The sequence below is a fragment of the Lathyrus oleraceus genome, chromosome 7, assembly GCF_024323335.1.
Source record: "Lathyrus oleraceus cultivar Zhongwan6 chromosome 7, CAAS_Psat_ZW6_1.0, whole genome shotgun sequence".
Classification (NCBI taxonomy): Eukaryota; Viridiplantae; Streptophyta; class Magnoliopsida; order Fabales; family Fabaceae; genus Lathyrus; species Lathyrus oleraceus.
In genome coordinates this window covers 134,765,084-134,774,783 of record NC_066585.1, presented here as the reverse complement: position 1 = coordinate 134,774,783, position 9,700 = coordinate 134,765,084, and positions in this window count along the sequence as shown.

The window sequence follows — 9,700 nt, the reverse complement described above, 5'->3', positions numbered from 1 at the left end:
TCTTCATTAACCCTGTCTCTTGAATAAGGTCTACAATCTCCTTACATTCCAGGACATTCTGAGCCAGTTCCCTTTCCAAAGCCAACCTCTTGTGATAAACATACTTCCACCTGTTCACACTAGAAGCAAAATGGAACGATATGTTGTCAATTGGTACCTCAGGGACACTAGCTGCTAGCTTGCTAGTGGTTGGCTTCTTCTTTGACAGAGAGGCAGTGACATCACATGGGACATCTGAGTCAGACTCCACAACCACAGACTTGGTCTTCATTTTCTTGGGCACCCCTTTGCTCCAAGATTTTGTTGGACCATGACCTTTCCTCTTGAGGGAACTCTCTTCCACCTTTGGATTGGGAGAGATTGGCACATCAATCTGCCTTTTGGGGGACCTCTGCACCACTGATTTCTTTTCTCTCCTAGTCCTAACCCTTTTGGCTATGCTAGGGACAACTGAGGTCAACAACTCATTATCAGAAAACTCCTCTAGGTCTACTGTTTCAGCTTCACAGTTAGGGTTGTCACTGACATCATGAGTGACACGGACTTCCTCACCACCCACATTGTCTAAGGGTTTGTCAACATTTGACCCTTCATGAGCATCAGTTTGCTCAGCTCATCAGATACATTCTTTCCTAAGGAGACTGTATTTTCTTGACATGCAACATTATCAGGTACAATAGTGTTTAAGGGAATGGAGACCCCAAGAACCTTATGATTACCAGATAGTATTCCACTCACCATAGTTGCAATGGCATTGTGCACATACCTGGAGCCTTATCTGGTTTGTTCATCAAGCGCGATTGCAGAGGAGAAGCCGGAGACCGTTTCTTTAGGTTTTCTTGCATGAGAAGTATTCGCAGAGTTAGCCACAGGATCTTCCCTGTTAGGGTTGCATGATTCAGAGCTAGTGGAATCAGACATGGTTGAGGAGGAAGAAGAGTTGGATTGGTGCGACATGATGAATATCTTAGAGGCGAAATGAAAAGTTTCTTTGAGAGAAGACTTGCGAGACTGAAAGTTGAAACGATGGAAGAGGTAACGCTTGTTATACGAGCAGTATCTATTTTGTGTTGACCAATCAGAGCGAACTATCAAATGTTTAATAATTTGAATTATTAAACAGGAAATAACTAACATCATTAGTTGCTATAATTCCTCAGAAGGACACATTCCCACTTTGCCCCTTAATTGGTCAAACTGAGTAACATCCAATGTCATGACATTTTGAGTGACATTGTACTCAGTCTGCATCTGGTTCATCCATACCAGTGGGGAACACCTGCTACCAGATGCTAGGTACTTAGCTTCTGCAGTGGATAACGATACACAATTCTGTTTCTCCCTTGCAACTACACCATTTTGATGAGGACTAATAGGTGAGGACAACTCATGACTTTCAATCTGCATGGGTACCATTAAGTGCATGGGCACAAGTTCCAGAAGTTTGGAAGATTTTGGATGTCCCATCTTGGGATATGACATCTTGGTTAGCTTGCCCTCCTGACATTTTCCACATCCTTTTCTTTCATCCATAAGCAGATTTGGGATTCCTCTAACTGGTTCCTTGGATATGATCTTCTTCATTCCTCTTAGATGAAGTTGTCCAAGTCTTCCATGCCACAACTTCACTTCCTGCTCTTCCTTGGCTAAGGGGCACTCTGAGGAGTAGTTTGATACTTTAGATTCCCACAGATAGCAGTTATCTTTGGATCTGGCTCCTCTCATCACTTCCTGATTGCATCCATTCATCACCACACATACTTCCTTAGTGAACTGTACATTGAAGCCTTGATCACATAGCTGGCTTATGCTGATGAGATTAGTAGTTAGTCCTTTTACTAACAGCACATTACTCAGTTTTGGAACTCCAGGACAATCCAGCTTACCAACACCTTTGATTTCTCCTTTAGCTCCATCACCAAATGTCACATACCTGGTAGTATGAGGTTGTATATCCACCAATAAGTTACTCATCCCAGTCATATGTTTTGAGCAGCCACTATCAAAATACCAGTCTTGTCTGGTAGATGCCCTTAGAGATGTGTGAGCTAGTCTAACAACCCATTGTTGTTTCTTAATGGAGGCATTATGCTTAGATGCCTTCTGCTTAGGTCTGACTTGAGGGGTCTGGTTAGGATAACCATGCAACCTGTAGCAGAAGGGTTTTATGTGCCCAAATCTACCACAGTAGTGACATCTCCATCTCTGAAATTTCTTCTTCTGATGGTTACTCCTCCTGGTTCCCTGATGTTGTGACATTGGTTGTGACTTCTGCTTGAGTTTCTGAACTTCAGCCTTTGAGCTTTTGAGTTCAGTTGAGGATTTCTTAACAAAGCCTAAACCAAACATGATTCCTGACTTCTGTCCCACCTTTAGAATCTTTTCCAAGGTGTCAGTTCCTTTATTCAGCATTCTGATGGATTTTGTCATTTGTTCTAGCTTAGATGTCAGTAATGATATCTCACCGTTTAGACCATCTATGACTGTCAGATGCTTCTGTTTCTCAGCTTCCAGCTCCTTGATGAGTTTCTTCTGCTTTTCTCCTTGGATGCACACTTCTGCACTCTTGACACATAGCTCTTTATATGAAGCAGCAAGTTCATCAAAGGTAAGTTCATCTCCACTTGAGTCATCATCAGAGGCACAGACACTAGTTAGTGCAGTGACATGTTTAGCAGATTCTCCTTCAGATTCACTCTCAGAATCTCCTTCAGACCAGGTGACAGATAGCCCCTTCTTTTGCATCTTGAGGAAGGTAGGGCATTCAGCTCTAATGTGACCAAAACCTTCACATCCATGGCACTGGATTCCCTTGCCTTGGGTGACCTTTTCTTCATGTTTTGATCTTCTACTGATGTCAGATAAAGAGTTCTTGACATTAGGTCTGACCTTTTGATCAACCTTCTTTATGAACTTGTTGAACTGTCTTCCAAGCATGGTTATAGCTTCTGAAATGCTTTCATCACCTCCAATATTTCCTTCTTCTGAATCCTCTTCAGTATTTGCTACAAAAGCTATGCTTTTGTTTTTCTTTTCAACATTCTCACACAAGCCCATTTCAAAGGTTTGGAGAGAGCCAATAAGCTCATCAACCTTCATATTGCAGATATCTTGAGCCTCTTCTATAGCAGTGACCTTCATGGCAAATCTCTTTGGCAATGATCTGAGAATCTTTCTTACAAGTTTTTCTTCAGCCATTTTTTCTCCTAAGCCACCAGAAGTGTTGGCAATTTCAAGAATATTCATGTGGAAGTCATGAATAGTCTCATCCTCTTTCATCCTCAGATTTTCAAACTTGGTGGTCAGCATTTGAAGTTTAGACATCCTCACCTTGGAGGTACCTTCATGAGTTATTTTGAGAGTATCTCAAACTTCTTTAGCCAGCTCATAGTGATGTACCAGTCTGAAGATGTTCTTATTTATCCCATTGAACTGTGCATTCAAGGCCTTAGAGTTTCCAAGGGCTAATGCCTCTTGCTCCTTGTCCCACTCTTCTTCAGGAATTTGCATAATGATTCCATCTTTACCTGTCTTCGTTGGATGTTCCCATCCTTTGTTGACAACCCTCCAGACCTTGCTATCGAGAGACCTCAAGAAGGCTATCATACGAGGTTTCCAGTCATCATAGTTAGAACCATCCAGCAGGGGTGGTCTATTTGAGTATCCTACATCCTTGTCCATGGTACTAGAAAGTAACGTCCCTAGATCTCACCCAGAAATTAACAGGCAGGGTGCCTGCTCTAATGCCAATAGAAATTCTAGTTAACAGACTATCGATGTCACACGGGATGTTATGACATCCGATTTTACGCAGATAGGAATGTATACAGCAGGTAAATGTAAAGGACAGTAAATAACACAGACAATTGTTTACCCAGTTCGGTGACAAACACACCTACGTCTGGGGGCTACCAAGCCAGGGAGGAAATCCACTATTAGCAGTATTAATTCAGGCCTTAAACCAACTGTTTAATCCTATCACTTAATACCTACCCAATGCAATTTCGATCTAAACTAAGACCAGAGTTCCTACTCACTCCCCCTCAATCACCACAGTGATTACAACCTTTAATTGGTTTAAAGTTAATGGCGAAGTTACACTTCAAACAACTCTTGATTGTGCTTAACAGCTTTAATCAAGAAACACAGCACTCACGCTTAAAAGCTTAGAGTGACACAACGCTTACAACTCAATGAACACCCTAGTCCAATGCAATAATCTAGGTGATAATTGCTTGGCTCATAAGTTAAACCTAATACAAGACACAAATAAAAAATACAACAGTGAAGTATGATGGTACACTTAATGCTTCACGCTTAAAACCCCTGAAGTCTGAAAGTAGGATTGCCATCCTTTTATATTGCAGCACTTGGGCCTTGTACTTGTATTTCCTAAAATTAAGGTTAAGCAAGTTAACCTAATTTCCACATATTAGGGTGCTAACAAATAGGCTATTTGTTAGGTCCATTAATTGTAGCTCAATTATTAGTTTCCTGGATTTTAGCTCAGCTGTTAGATTCCTGAAAATAGCCTGAGAAAAATACTGAAACAGAAAAACTAACCATCCTACACTTTAGCATATGCTGTCAGGAATGAATGTCATAACATTCAGTTTGACGTCCAGAACATAAGCCATATGCTAGGTCTGTTATTCTCCTGAAAAACAGACTGTACTAAATGTTGAACTGTAACAGAAGGACCAACCCGTCTATAATTCAGTATCAGCTGTCAGAGATAAATGTCATAACATTCAGTTTGACATTTAGACAATAGGCCTTATGCCAGGTCTGTTATTCACCTGATAAACAGACTGAAATACATACTGAAGTGTAGCAGAAAAACCAACCTGCCTATAATTCAGTATCTGCTGTCAAGGATGAATGTCATAACATTCAATTTGACATTCAGACAATAGGCTATGTGCCAGGTCTGTTACTCTCCTGAAAAACAGACTGAACTCAATACTGAGCTATAACAGAAAAACCAACTATTCTATAGTTCAGTATCTGTTGTCATGGATGAATGTCATAACATCCAGGTTGACATTCAGTAAATCCTGTATTAGCTAAACCTGCAGCATACTACTCAAGCATGTCATGACATCAGTCAAGACATCAGAGTACAGTTAGTGTTTTAACACAAAATGCAGCCAATCAAACATCTACAATCTTAATCAAGTCCATGTTGATTCATCTGACACAAGGTCATTGATGAATCAACTAGCATTTGTTGTGTAGAGAAATCATTGGTCAATGAAGGATTGGGAAGAAAAGGGATTAAGATGAAGAGGGAAATGGAAATAGAAATCCGAATTGATCATGGGAGGAGTTTCATCTAATCAATATTATCCATTCATCTTGAGGGATGAAGTGTACACTTCATCAACCCCCTAAATCCAATAGTATTGATCAAATGGAAGTTCAAATCAACCATGATCAAGGCCAAAGGAAAGATCAAACAACACAAGGTCAACCAAATGGCTCAACAATATTTTTAAACAATTAAACAATTATCAATTTTAAAACGAATTAAAATGCATTTTTAAAAGGACAAAACATCAAATCCCTTCAAATCACCAAATAAATGGCCAAGGGACTTATCCTAGACCAAACAAGGTCAAATGACCTTAAACAATTTTTTTTGGAATTTTTAGAAAGTCAAAACTATTTTAAAATATTTAAAAACAAGTCAAAAATCATTTAATTCACAAAAAATATCAAAATTAATCCAAAAAATGATTTTAATTCAAAATATGGAAGAGGAAAATATTTAAAGATTTTTCGTGAAAGTCTCATATTTTTGGAGTAAAAATGAAACTTATATGAATTAAACAAAATAAGAATATTTAAAATAAAATCAGAAAATTAAAAGAAAAGGAAAAAAATATGGGCCATCAGACCTCTCTCATTAATTGAGGTAGGTGGCAGATCTGATGGCCACGCGCGTAGTGTTTATGATACACTTGAGTAAACACGGAGAAGAAGTGGTAATGCAAACCAAAGGCTATGATTAAAACGTTGGAGCAAGATCAGATGGATGGGATGAAGCCAACACATCACTGGAGATAGGGCTCCAATCATCTTCTCCGGTGGACCTCGCTAGACTGGTCCACCACCAAAGTTCACCAAAACTCAATCTTGTTGCCTATATTGATAGGGCTTCATACAACCAAAAATCAAGAGAAATGATGGATAATTGAGGGAGAATCGAAGAAGAGAAAATTATGAAAAATCACCTTCTGTTTGCAGCAATGGAGCTCAATCTCTCTTCCAAACTGCCTTGCCTTGCTTCTATCAACTTGCAGGAAGTGAATTAGATGTGAAAAGAGCTTGGACCCTTGGAGTTTCAATCCCAAAACAGAAGGGGAATTGAAGCTTGATTTCAAGTGAAATCTCAAGGTTATCCTATCAATGGAGGGTGGGAATGTTGCAGGATCAAAGCTTAGGCAAAGGGGTCCTCAATTCTGAGCAGAGGGCAGTGTATTTATAGCATGACAAGTTGCTTTCGACACACTTTCCAATTTTGTCCAAAAATAGCAATATGGTTGCATGCTTGCATGAGTGTGTACAAGACCCAAAAAATGATATGAACAAGTCCCAATTCGTGTGCTAATGATGTTGAAACCTTAATATGAAGCCATGCATTGTGAAATGAAAATTGGTCATGATAGTGTCCAAATGGGGCCATGCATTACACCCATGCGCAAGTCACTCAAAAATAATATAAATGCCATGATCTTGGACTTTTTGGAAAGCTAATATGAAGGGTAAAAACTTTGATGTTGAAACATTTTTCTTTTGGAGCTTGGATTATGATGAATCTTGATGTGGAAGTTGGAAGAATCAAACATAGTTGAAAATTTTCTAAGTTAAAAGTCAAACGACCACCTTTTCCACATTGAATAACTTTTTCTATGAACTTCAAATTAAAATGGTTCCTTCTTCAAAGTTGTATCTATTTCCATCTTCTTCAATTTGGTCACAAATTTGATACAATTTGAATCTTGCATGAGGGAGTTATGAAATTTAGAAGTTGAGAAAAATTGTTTGTTCAATGATGATGGCCCAAAATGACGTATAATGTTTCCTCTTGGTACATGCCCTTGTAAGTGAAATTTGACCTTTCTCAAAGGAGAAAAGTTGTATAAGACATCTTGAAATTGATCATGAATCTTATATGGCCTTCATATCATAAAAATTGAGCAAGTTATGGTCTTTTGGAGTTGATTTTCTATCTAGGGCACAAACAAAATGACCTATAATACTTCACCATAAAACATGAATTGCCAAGCAAACTTAGCTATTGATGCCAACATAAAAGTTGTTTGTAATATCATAAAGATTAACGTTTATCTTGGAATCATTTTGATATGACAAAAATTATAGGAGATAGGGTCTAGGGAACCCTAGATTTGACCAGTTGACTTGTCTGGTCAACCTTCTTGAACCAACTTGCAAACTTGAGGTTCTTTTGATCTTAGGGGCTCATGTAGAATCATATATGAATAAAATGAAGTTAAATTAAGTATCACATAATATCTTTGACCAATTGTTGAAGAAACTTGCTGAGGAAGTCACACAAGATACCTAGATGAATTAGGGCTTCAAAGGCAAACAAGCTTCAAAATCTTGATGAATTCTTGATAAAATTGACAAATAAAGAACATGGGGATCCATATATGAATCTTAGAACCATTGTGATCCTTTCCTTGATTGATCCCTTGTATTGAGGGTCTCAAACCCTAGATGTGAGCTTGATGAGGCACAGGTGGATGCACACACTACCTACAAAAGAAACAAAGCTACACATAGACATATTTTTGGTATTTTTGTTAGTTAACAAAGAAAAACAAAGTATGATACAATCAAAAATGCTTGGTGATCTCTCCCAATGCAAACCCAATGAATGAGGGGTGAGGAGGATACCAAGGTCTGGTCCCAAAGCCAATACAATTGATGAGATGACATAAGGGATCTTAGGGTCAAAATTGAGCTCTTACCGTCATAGCACACACTTCATAGAGGTTTGTGTTAGAAGTGAAAGCCTCATTCAGAGCGTTAAGTCTGGCAACAACCGCACCTTTAAACTGAGTAAACAATTCATCCAGAGATGTAGGGTAAATGTTGGTTTGAGAGGGTGTTTTGTCAGAGTAGGGTGATGGGTTCTGTCTGGGAGGGATATGAGCTTAACATATGACTCAATATCATAAACAATGTCTGGTTCTACAATAGGGATGTCAGAGTGAGTGGGGAATGATGATTGAAAAGTTTCAGAAGGAGTTTGTGAGGGAGGGTTTTATGGTTGAGTGAGTTGGTATAAGAGGGAAAGTGGTAATATTGGTTGAGGTGTAGATGAGATAGTGGAAGTTAGAATTTAAGAAAGTGATGGTGAGTATGGTGGAATGGTAAAATTTGGATTTGTAGTTTTGGGAGCAGAGAAAGTGAGGGGGTAACCTTGTAAAGAGGTATGTGGAAAGGGGATAGATAAATGGAGTGTGGTTGTTGGGATGGATGAATTGTTATCAACAGTAAGTAGACGAGTTTCAAAAGGAACAATCGTTCTAGAAGCAGTTCCTTCAAAAGTATCTTCAAAGGCATTGGGTTCTTTAGCAGAAGTATCTTGATTCTCCCTAGAGGCCTTAAACTTCTTGGCCATCCTCCCATAATGCTTCTTAGCAATCTTCCTCTTCTTCTTTTGATAAGTATCTAGATTCTCCCTAGAGGCCTTAAACTTCTGTCATAATATCATATGTATGACATTTCTCCTGAAATCCTACCACATCTTCCAGAGGATATGGCTTTGAGAAGATATGCAAATCTTCCAAAGGAATCCTTCTGTTGTGGATGATTTCCTTGGGCATTTCAGCAAGAGGGGTTATTACATCAATAATGATACCCATATTCTTAAGACCATCGTTAAACATCTTTCCAGCCATAGGTTGCATACCCTTGGAGAACTGATCATATGTTAGAGAGTTAATCAGTTTGATCTTCATCAAAATGTCTGAGATCATCCTACCAAGAGGAATGTAGCTCTTTGTCCTTTTTCTACCATCTCTAGATTCCTTCACACTATCCCTTAAGTTCTGAAAGAGTAGTGCAGGGAGATTCACCTTCTTCTCAGTAGCAATGTAATAAAGGATGTATTTCTAGTCATTGTTGATGTAGTCAGAAGAACTTGTTGATCTTCTGTGTTGAACACATCCCATAATGATTCTAGCTCAGACCCTAAGTTAAGAGTGAATATCCTTGATCTTTCTAGAGTGTTTTCCATATATGAAAATCACTTTGGAAATCTCATCCATATTGGACTCCTTTTCCAAAATTTGTTCAACCCTTATTCCAGACCCATCATGACCAATGAGTTTCGCAATAAGCTTTTCCGAAATGACAATCTTCTTTCCAAAAACAAAGGAAGTAACTTGAAAGGGAGAAGATTTGGCATGAATCCATAATTCTCTAACCAGATGATAGAGACTGGATCTTGAAGATGGTTGAATAATCTTTCCCAACCTTGAAATATAACAACAGTTAACAGATCAACACCATTATCTTTCATGTTATCAAACTCAACAAACAATTCACACAACACTTCCAGATTTGCAGCTTGAGTACTCAAAGTAATCTCAAGAGTATCATAAGCATCTTCAGTATGAACAAGTTGACCTGAAGAAGATTTCAAAGAAACAACTTGAAGCAT